The sequence below is a fragment of the Marmota marmota genome, unplaced genomic scaffold (assembly GCF_001458135.2).
Source record: "Marmota marmota marmota unplaced genomic scaffold, marMar, whole genome shotgun sequence".
NCBI classification, from domain to species: domain Eukaryota; kingdom Metazoa; phylum Chordata; class Mammalia; order Rodentia; family Sciuridae; genus Marmota; species Marmota marmota.
Genome location: NW_026000082.1, coordinates 42,219,328 through 42,228,164, shown reverse-complemented (window position 1 = coordinate 42,228,164; position 8,837 = coordinate 42,219,328). Strand labels below are relative to the sequence as shown.

The 8,837-nt window shown below is 58.4% G+C and overlaps 1 long non-coding RNA gene across 2 annotated transcripts; it reads left to right on the top strand.

Moving 5' to 3' along the window:
* Positions 1 to 1,891: 1,891 nt before the first annotated feature.
* On the top strand, positions 1,892 to 8,826 carry LOC125620493. Of its 2 annotated transcripts, XR_007352229.1 has the most exons (5): positions 1,892 to 1,919; positions 2,058 to 2,373; positions 2,965 to 3,833; positions 4,737 to 5,800; positions 6,350 to 8,826. It is a non-coding gene; the product is annotated as an uncharacterized LOC125620493 (long non-coding RNA). The 2 variants fall into 2 exon arrangements; XR_007352228.1 differs by having other exon boundaries at positions 1,898 to 2,373.
* Positions 8,827 to 8,837: the final 11 nt, after the last annotated feature.

The window sequence follows — 8,837 nt, the reverse complement described above, 5'->3', positions numbered from 1 at the left end:
AGGTGACGTCCCTGAGGGTGACCTCACCTGTAGTGAGGGCCAGGTCCCCAGCACAGTAGGCCTCACTGGTAAATCTAGACAGTTTCCCTCCCACCGTGTGGTCAGCAAGGTGACCCCGAGGGCTGACTCGTATAGTCCACAGCCAACCAATGCTCCTTGTCACCAGTGGGATGTCCTGAGGGACCGGGAATGGCAAGTTATTGCTTGTGTCCCAGGCTAGCTTGAGAAAACGCTCAGGGGGAGCACCTCAGATAAGGGACGTCCCTGTGTTTCTCTGTGACCTTGACTCTGGGAGCCCATGATGTCTGGGCTTCCCCTGTAGAGTGCTCAGTGCCCCAGGGGGACAAGCAGCCACCTTGCAGGGGGACCCGGTCCTGAGGCTTCTTCCCGCAGGCCATTCATCCCTCGGCTGGCCCGGCTCCTGGGGCTGGGTGGCAGCTGGAGAGTCCACGCTATGTCCTGGTCTTGTGCCCACTGTGGGGTGGCGTGGACTGTGACATGAGATCCCTGGCCCTTGTGGGTGCCCTCCGTGGCGCTCGGCCGGATGAGTCCCTTCATAGTTGCCTTCTGATTGGCTTTGGCTGGGACAACCTGCATCAAGCCGTGTCCCCGAGTCAGCGCCTAGAGGGAGTCTCTCTGCCCTCGCTGCAGGGGGTCGGCTGTGTTGGGTACACTCCTCCGTGGCATCAGTCATCGTGGGTGGTGCCGAGAGCAGGTGAGACAGTCCCTGATGGCAGCAGGGACACCGGGCACCCTGGTGGGCAGTCCCAGCCCGTCAGAGCGGCCCCCTTCGCCTTTCCACCGGCAACTTCAATCTGTCAGGAGGCCGAGGGGCCATTTCCTGTGCTGGCCTCCCTCCCGGCCCTTCTCCTCTTATCAGGTCTTGTTACTTCCTAGAAACGGGAGGGCGACGGGCAGTCGTGTGCCACTCTGTGTGACACTGTGGTTTGGACACAGCGCCACGTGTCTCCACAGCTCACTTCCCCGCCAGGCCTGCTGTTGTCCTCCACCCACGTCCTCTGGATGGCTGGTGTGTGTGCCGTCAGTGGCCTTCGTGAGCAGTGACCGCCCATTCCCCGTCCTTCTGCAGCTTGCCGAGCCTCCGCCACCAGGGGACCCGACGGCTCTCCACGCCGGGCTCTCCTCCTGCTGACCCACCAGTGCGGGGGCTGACCTGAGGTGGAGGTGTGGCTCCTGGCGTTTCGTCCCTTCCTGCTCCGGTGTGACGGGCCCAGGCGCTGCTGTGGTCCTCGGCTGGAGATGAGGGGTCTCCGTTCCCGGCTGTCGGAGCTGCCCACCCACGGTGGCTGCCAGCTGAGCTGTCCCTGGTCATGAGGCCCTGGCTGTTTGCTGTAGCCATCCACAGATGGGTCGGTGGCCATGACCTTGACTGGGGTGTCCTTGGTGATGAGGTCTGTGGGCCAAGTTCCTCCACCCCCTTCCTAACTGTGACCAAAGTCTACTGGGGGTCTGTGTCCTTTCATCCACTGCCATAAGCCCCACCTGTGGTGTGCCACCCGGGACGCGGCTTGAGTGGCCTTTTACTCGGTACTGAGCCGAGGGGACTCAGGTCTCCCACACGGGCTCCTCGCTGGACCCCTGAGGTCGCACAGCCATCTGCCCTGGCTCTTCAAGGTCACCTCCTGAGTCCCGTGTTGCTTTGCCTACTTTTCTTTACTTTGCTTTAATTCGCAGCCACACAGAGGAACCCAGATCCCGTCGTCCTTCAAGACCCGTCCCCAGGGCTGGGGATGTGGCTCAAGTGGTAGCGCACTCGCCTGGCATGCGTGCGGCCCGAGTTCGATCCTCAGCACCACATACAAAGATGTTGTGTCTGCCGAGAACTAAAAAATAAAAATATTTAAAAAAAAAAAAAAAAAAAAAAGACTCATCCCCAGCCGTCCAGAGTGACGTGGGCGGTAAGCCCAGCAGGTTTCCACGGGTCTGGTGTCCCCAGGGCTTGGGCCTGTTTTACTGACCATTTGTCCTGATTAATGCCTCAGCGTGCCGCCGGTCGGTCCAGTCCCACGCTGTCCCCTCCTACACAAATTACACAGGGGTCGCAGTCACTGAGCCCACGGGGGACGAAGGCCCTCCAATAACCCAGCAGCTCCACAAAGTGCTGCGTTTGCATCTGAGTGACGGGAAGAGGAAACGCCGGCTCGTCTGTCACCCGAGGCCTCACCCTTATCTCACCCGACCAGACGACACCCCAGAACCTCTCTGATAAGCGGGGGCCTGCCCCTGGTCGGGTTCATGTCCCGTCCTCTCCCTTGCGAGTGACTCAAGCGCGTGGGCGCAGCCTCCCTGAGCCCTGGCAGACGCAGAGGGGACGAGTGTCATCTGCAGGACGAAACGGCTTTTCCAGTGGAGGTGGGGACTGGTTCCTGGATCTTGTGCTACCACACAGGGACACGCGGTGGGGCTCTGGAGGCATCCCTGAGGGGACATTGTCCACTGTTGGCTTCCGCTGTGAAGGCAGAGGGGACTCTCAGGGCTGTGTCCATGCCAAGGAGGGCGTCAGCAAGGTCTAGTGCGGTTGGGGTTCCCGGCTGGGCGCTGTGGCTGTGTTACTTAATCCCCTGTAACCCACTGTCACCCGCCGGTTCCGTCTGCTTTCTTACCGGCCCCCGGGGACTTGCCAGGACCATGGGTGGGGTGAATTGGGGTTACTGTAGCCAGTGCGTGCATGGTCTCCCTCATCTCCTGATGGCCGCTGCGGAGCGGATGTGTCTGGTGGTGACTCTTCCTTTAGCCCCTGTCCCTTCTTGGGAGGGAAGGCCTGAAGCCTCTTGTCCCTTGGCAACGGTTTCCATGACAGTTCGGGGTGGCATCAGGTCATCTGTCTGTTTTCCTTTTATCCGTGCCTGCGCCCACCTCTGTCTACTGGACACTGGGAGGGGTCCTCCCAGTTTGGCTTTGGTTTATGGACTTGTGTTCGCTGCCACCATCTCTCGTCTCCAGAGACCTGCAGGTACCTTTGCTGCTTGCTGGAGGGGCAGCCCTCTCGTGGGATATGGCTGATCCCAGGGCACCATAGGAGGACAGAGCCACAGTGTCCCTCATCCCCAGCCGTGGAAGTTAGCGTCCGGCCCTGGGAAGGGCTGCACATAGCTGGCGTGTTTCGTCCCCAGTTCCTGCGATGGCTCTGCAGTTCTTCCCGAGAGGCCCGGGTACCTCGTGGCATAGGGGGAGCTTCTGAATTGGGTCACAGAGTGTGCGTGGAGAAGCAGCCAGAATAGAGGGGTTGACGTGAAGGGGGTGAGCAGCTACGGAGGCCAACGGAGACAATTCTATGCCATTTAACCTTGTCCCCTCTGCTCCAGGTCCCGGGGTTAGGAGCTGGGAGACGCCACCCCCTGGGGTTTGTAAGTGCCTCTCTGGGGTGGGAAGCGGGTCTGGACCTCACGTCCCCCTGCTGGCCTTCAACTTTTGGCTGGTTACAGGCTTCCTTTCTGTCTCCCTCCTCCACCTCGACCTCTGAGTCCCTGGACCTAGAGGACTCCTTGGGTGGCCCCACCTCTGAGGGTCCCAGTTTCCACCTTCATCAACATCCTAATAGGTGCCCCTCAGCAGAGACCCGCCATGATCTGTCGACGTTTGTCTGCGAGTTCCACATGCGGAGACGGCTGGCCCTTGAGCATCCGAAGGGACGCACCATCGTGCAGGGACCTGTCATCAACCCTGAGCCCGTTCCTCCTGCTCATGGGTGTGGCTCGGCCCTCCATATTGTCCTGGCCTGCAGCCACCAAGAAGGTGGGACCCCTCACGGGATCGGGGAAGACTCAACCCTCCGTGTGGAACCTTCCAAATTCTTCTTTGAGCAGAAAACCGTAAGCTGGGGCGTGGGCAGCACGGGTGGACAATCGGCACCATCAGCAGGGTCCCCAGGGGCTGCAGGCTGGGATGGCTCTGGGGGATAGTCGAGGCTTTGAGGTGGAACCACATGAAATCGACATCTTTATAGGTCAAAATCGTCCAGTGCTGACATGTTTATTTGGTGCAGCCCAACGTCCCTGTTGACAGGGTTCAGAACGCGTTTCCCCCAAATGTTGAATATATTAAGCGGAAGGGATTTGGGAAACGGCAGGGGCCAGGAGGGCTTTGGGACCTTTCCCTGAAGTGGGTCCATAGAGCCTTGTGTGGGAGGTGCCCTGTACCCCGGGGACAGGAGTGTCCTCATCTCTGAAGACGGAGGACCCTGAGAGGACTCTCCGTGAGTGGACCTTGCTAAGCGTCCCCAGCTGAGTCCCCTTGGCTCATAGCTTTTGTCCAATCATTTCCCCCACGACTTTCCACTCTTCCTCAAACTCTCACTGGACAGGGGTCCGAGGAGATTCCCAACAGGAGGTAGACCTCAACTCAGACCATGAGGGTCCTCCATGTGGTCACAGAAGGGAATTGAGGACAGATCAAAGTGAAGCATAGATGATCTTATTAAGAGAAAGGAAGGAGGTGGGGTGTGGGGGCACATGCCTGTAATTTCAGCAACTCGGGGAGGCTGAGGCAGGAGGGTCATAAGTTGGACGCCAGCCTCAGCAACTTAGCAAGGCCCCATCTCAAAATAAAAAAAAAAATAAAAAGGGCCGGGGAAATGAGTCAGTGGTAACGTACCCCCGGGTTCAATCCCCAGAGATATGATCTGGGAGGGTATTTCCAGTTGTCCTTTGTGTTGGTCACTTGGCATGCTAATCCTCACCTACCTCGGGTTGTTTCTTCTCTGCTTTTGGTGACAGATCTCTGTTGATTTACTGGGCTGGGGTTAGTGTTTCTGCTACGTGAAGTTCAACACGCTCCACACAGGGATGAAGCCTCACACCCTAAAGTCACCCATCACAGAAAACTCTCTTTGTTGAACGTCAGCTGGCTGGGACCTGTCAGGTCAGGAGAGAGGTCATTAATGGGCCTGAAGATAAGGTCCAACAATCGATTTCGTGTGTTGCTCATGATCAAAGTATGGGGAAGTGGCACCTACACGCAGGGCTCCACACCACGGCCACTCTTGCTTTGTCCCACAAGTCTGTCTACTATCCTGTCTTCCTTCCTACCGAGAAACCAAGCACAAAACCACCCAGGTGTAGCGGCTTCTGTGGGTCTTCGTTTTCCCAGGAAAGCTCCTGTGTCATCACAACTTCTACTAAATATGCTGCATGCTGTTCTCTTGTTAACCCCCGCCCCCCCCCCACCGAGTTACAGATGAGGAAACAGGCTCAGAGAGGGGAAGTAACCTGCCTGAGAACACACAGCCAGAAGCAGCAGAGCTGGGATTTGGACCCAGGTCCGCCTGACTCCTCTGCTCCACTCCCAGCCTCCCTGCAGGACCTGAGCAGAGATCTTAACCCCCAGCAGGTTAGATGAGTGACCCCATTCCTGCGCTGGCCCCGTCCCTCCCGTCACTCAGCCCTGGATGAGATCATGGGCCTCTCTTCGCCCTGGACCCTCATCTTCCAACCCCACCTGAGGGTTCTGGCAGGCGCAGCCACCCTCCTCCTGGTGGTCCTGGACGGGTGCCTCCCCATGGGCTGCGTCCCTCTGCCTCCTGGGCTCGGGCTCCTCTCTGTTGTTTTTTCTGTATGTGCCCATGGAGGACGGCACCCCGTGCCACCAGCCAGGATCCTGGAGCCAGCAGGCCCTGGAGATCTTCAGCGCATGATCGAGGAGCCAGTCTCCTGCATGGGGCTCCGGGCCCAGCGTGTCCTGCCCCTCGCCTGACCCCCGTCCACCCGCAGCGGCCTTACAGGGCACTTTAATTCTCCCCCTTTGACACGTGTTGATTCGGAGACTCGGATGTGATTTGCAGGTGAGTGGCCCTGTGGACACAGGGCTGTGACCACTGCTCAGAGGAAGGAAGGGACACATCCCAGTGGAGGTGACGTTTGACAGTGGCTAGCCTGTCAACAGGAGTGGGGTGAGGACAGAAAGGAAGGGCCAGTGGACAGAGGAGACCCCTGAGCAACTTGAAGCCTGGGTGGGCTCCGGGCAGGACTGAAGGAGAGGGGGGGATGGGAGGCAGGCCACACTGTGGGGGACACCAACACCTGCCAGGGGCCAGAGGACAGGATCCAGCTGCAGGCAGCTCCCAGCCTGTGGGGTCCTCAGATAGGGATCAGCCAGGGCTGGGAGGCTGGGCGGGGGTGGTCAGGGCTTCATGCCCTGGGTGGGAAGAGAGCGCCCCCCAGAACTCTCTGACAGTCCTTGTCCTAAGGACCCGAGGCTCTAAGTACCCAGGTTAAGCAATTCCACCATTTTAACATTTGAGTGTCTCCCTCGCCCCCCGTTTTTTGATAAGAGGATTGACTCGGGGGCACTCGACCACTGAGCCCCATCCCCAGCCCTATTTTGTACTTAGAGACGGGGTCTCACTGAGCTTGACTGGGTTATCTTCTTCAGGACTGGACACCCCAAGTCCCCCTCAGGTGAGCATTACTGGGGTCCGGGTCCCTGCGGCCCTTTCCTCCCGTTGGCGAGCTCACGAGCCAGAGATCCGCACGTGCCGAGGGGCCTGGTGGCCCGGAGCCTGTCATTTGGAGATTCTATAATCACTTTCAGGAAAGGTGGCGGGCGGAAGGCAGGGGCAGGCTGGGGGCACGCACCAGAGCCCTCCCTGCCCCCACCCGTGCCCACTCCCCTCGGGCTGGGTACCAAAGAGGATGACTGGCTGCTGATTGGCAGATGATTGGCTGCAAGAGAGGATGCGCTGGCTGGGGGCTGGGGCGCTGTGGGCCTGTTCCAGGGCTGGGACGGCAAAGGCAAGGGAACAGCGGGACATTCACAGAGCATGTCACACAAGGTGGCAGTTGGAAGATGGAGCGTCTGAGTTCGTGTTTGAAACAGGACCCTGTTGGCGCAGTCCCCTGGCTGCTGTGTGGTCACGATGACAAAAACAGGGGTCGGCTGGCTTGTTCTAGAAACGGCCAGATGGTTAAGAAACGTCAGCCTTGTGGACCACGCTACGAGGTCACCATTAGTGCAGAATCAGAGGCGTTGCACAGGAGCACGAAGCTTGGCGCCTAATTGGACGACAAAGTAACGCGCCCCTGATCGCGCCTTAAAACCGCGCCATTTGGCCATGGATGGGTAAACACAATGTGTGTGTTCCGACCTAGAAAATTCTTTAGCCTTTCCAAGGAAGAGAATTTGGCTACAATGTGAATGAACCCTGAGGACATTTGTGCTACGAGAAATAGTCACAAATAGACCAATGGCGCTATATGGGGAGCCCGGAGCAGTCAAGTTCAAGAATGGCGGTGACGGGGAGAAGGGGGTGGTAGAAGTTGAAGGGCCCAGAGTTTTCATTTTTGCCAGATAGATGGACGGACCGTGGCCGTGGGTGCACAGCATCATACCTGGTGCCGCTGAACTGCGCACTTGACAACGGGGACGATGGTACATTCATTACCTGTATCTTATCACAATTTTTAATAAAGCACGTTTCTTGCTGTGACGTGATGGCTGTGCACTGGTAAGAAACCAAGAGGCTGCCCAAGGGGGACACGCCTGTGTCAACTCCTAGCTGTGCCTCGGTGGCCTGCAGTGAGCTGAGCAGTCACGCAAAGCCACGGCAGCCCGCGTCTGGGTCACTGTACTGAACTTTGCCAGGACAGCCGAAGGCAGCCACGGCCAAAATGCCACCAGTGCGGGTGGCCACGTCCCGACAGTCCTTAACCTGCGGACAACTGCAACTGTGTTCCACACCATCCTCACGTGCTGTGAAGTCCTCGCTAGGTTTCCCGACCCCTAACCGTGACATTTCTCCATCGTGTACGTGGCCCACAGCTTCCTTGGAGAGCTGGTGTTTGGTGGGCTGGCTTGGGGCCTGCTGGCTGTGGGTGAGAATTCCAGCCACCCGGGAGGCCACCGGCCCGACATGTCCCTAGAGGAGGACAGACACTCCTGGTCTACACCTCGGGCCACGTCAGCTCCTGAGAGAGGAACTGGGGGGATCTGGGGCAGGACAGGGCTTCAGGTGGCATCAGAGATGCCCGCTCAGCCGGTCACACCTGGATGCTGGGAGTAGACCCTCACGGGGTAAGGGTGACCTTCATTAGGGCTGTGGCTCTGGGTTCTCACTTCTGGTCCCAACTGCCCCAGCTGCAAAACAGAGGCCGAGAAGACACACACAGTTCACGCTGAGGACCCTCCCGTGGTGGCCGGGAAGGACACTCGAGACCAGCAGGCACTAGGTGGTCTGATCGCGGTGAAGGACGGGGTGGGACACATTGGAGGTACTGGAGGGGTCACTTCCCAGTAGCCCCTGCCCACGTCACCAGACCTGCTGTTCCACCATCAGCGACCCCACTCTTCAGACGGTGACGCATTTCCCACTTTGTCACCTTCATGCTCTACCTGAACAATTATTCACTTAATATTTCATCTTTAACTCACTTTTTAGACTCAGGTTAGGAAGGAAGGTTTAGGTCACTGCTATAAATGGAAAACCAGTGTCATGTGCCCTAAATAGATCCCTCTTAAAATCCACATGGAGTAAGGCAGAGCTTCTAAATTTAAACCGTCGGCCCGCCAGAGGTTGGAGAGTCAGATCTGAACTTTCTTTTGCTCGAGGGCCATGGACACGTGTTAAAGACAAGACTAAAACCAAGCCCAGGCTTCCCCTTCGCGGAGAACGGAACACCCTGCGCCTCCTGCGACCCTCTGGGGTTCCACTGGTCCCCCACGCTGGGGAACACTGGATTAGGCCAGCTGCCCGGGGCAGGGGGCTCTGAAGTGTTGTCAGAGCTGGATGCCCACAGCCAGTGATTCCCTGCTTCCTTCCCAGGGCGAGCTGGTGGGGTGAAGGAGGAGGGTGGGGTCCCAGGAGGAACGGCTTGGCGGGGGAG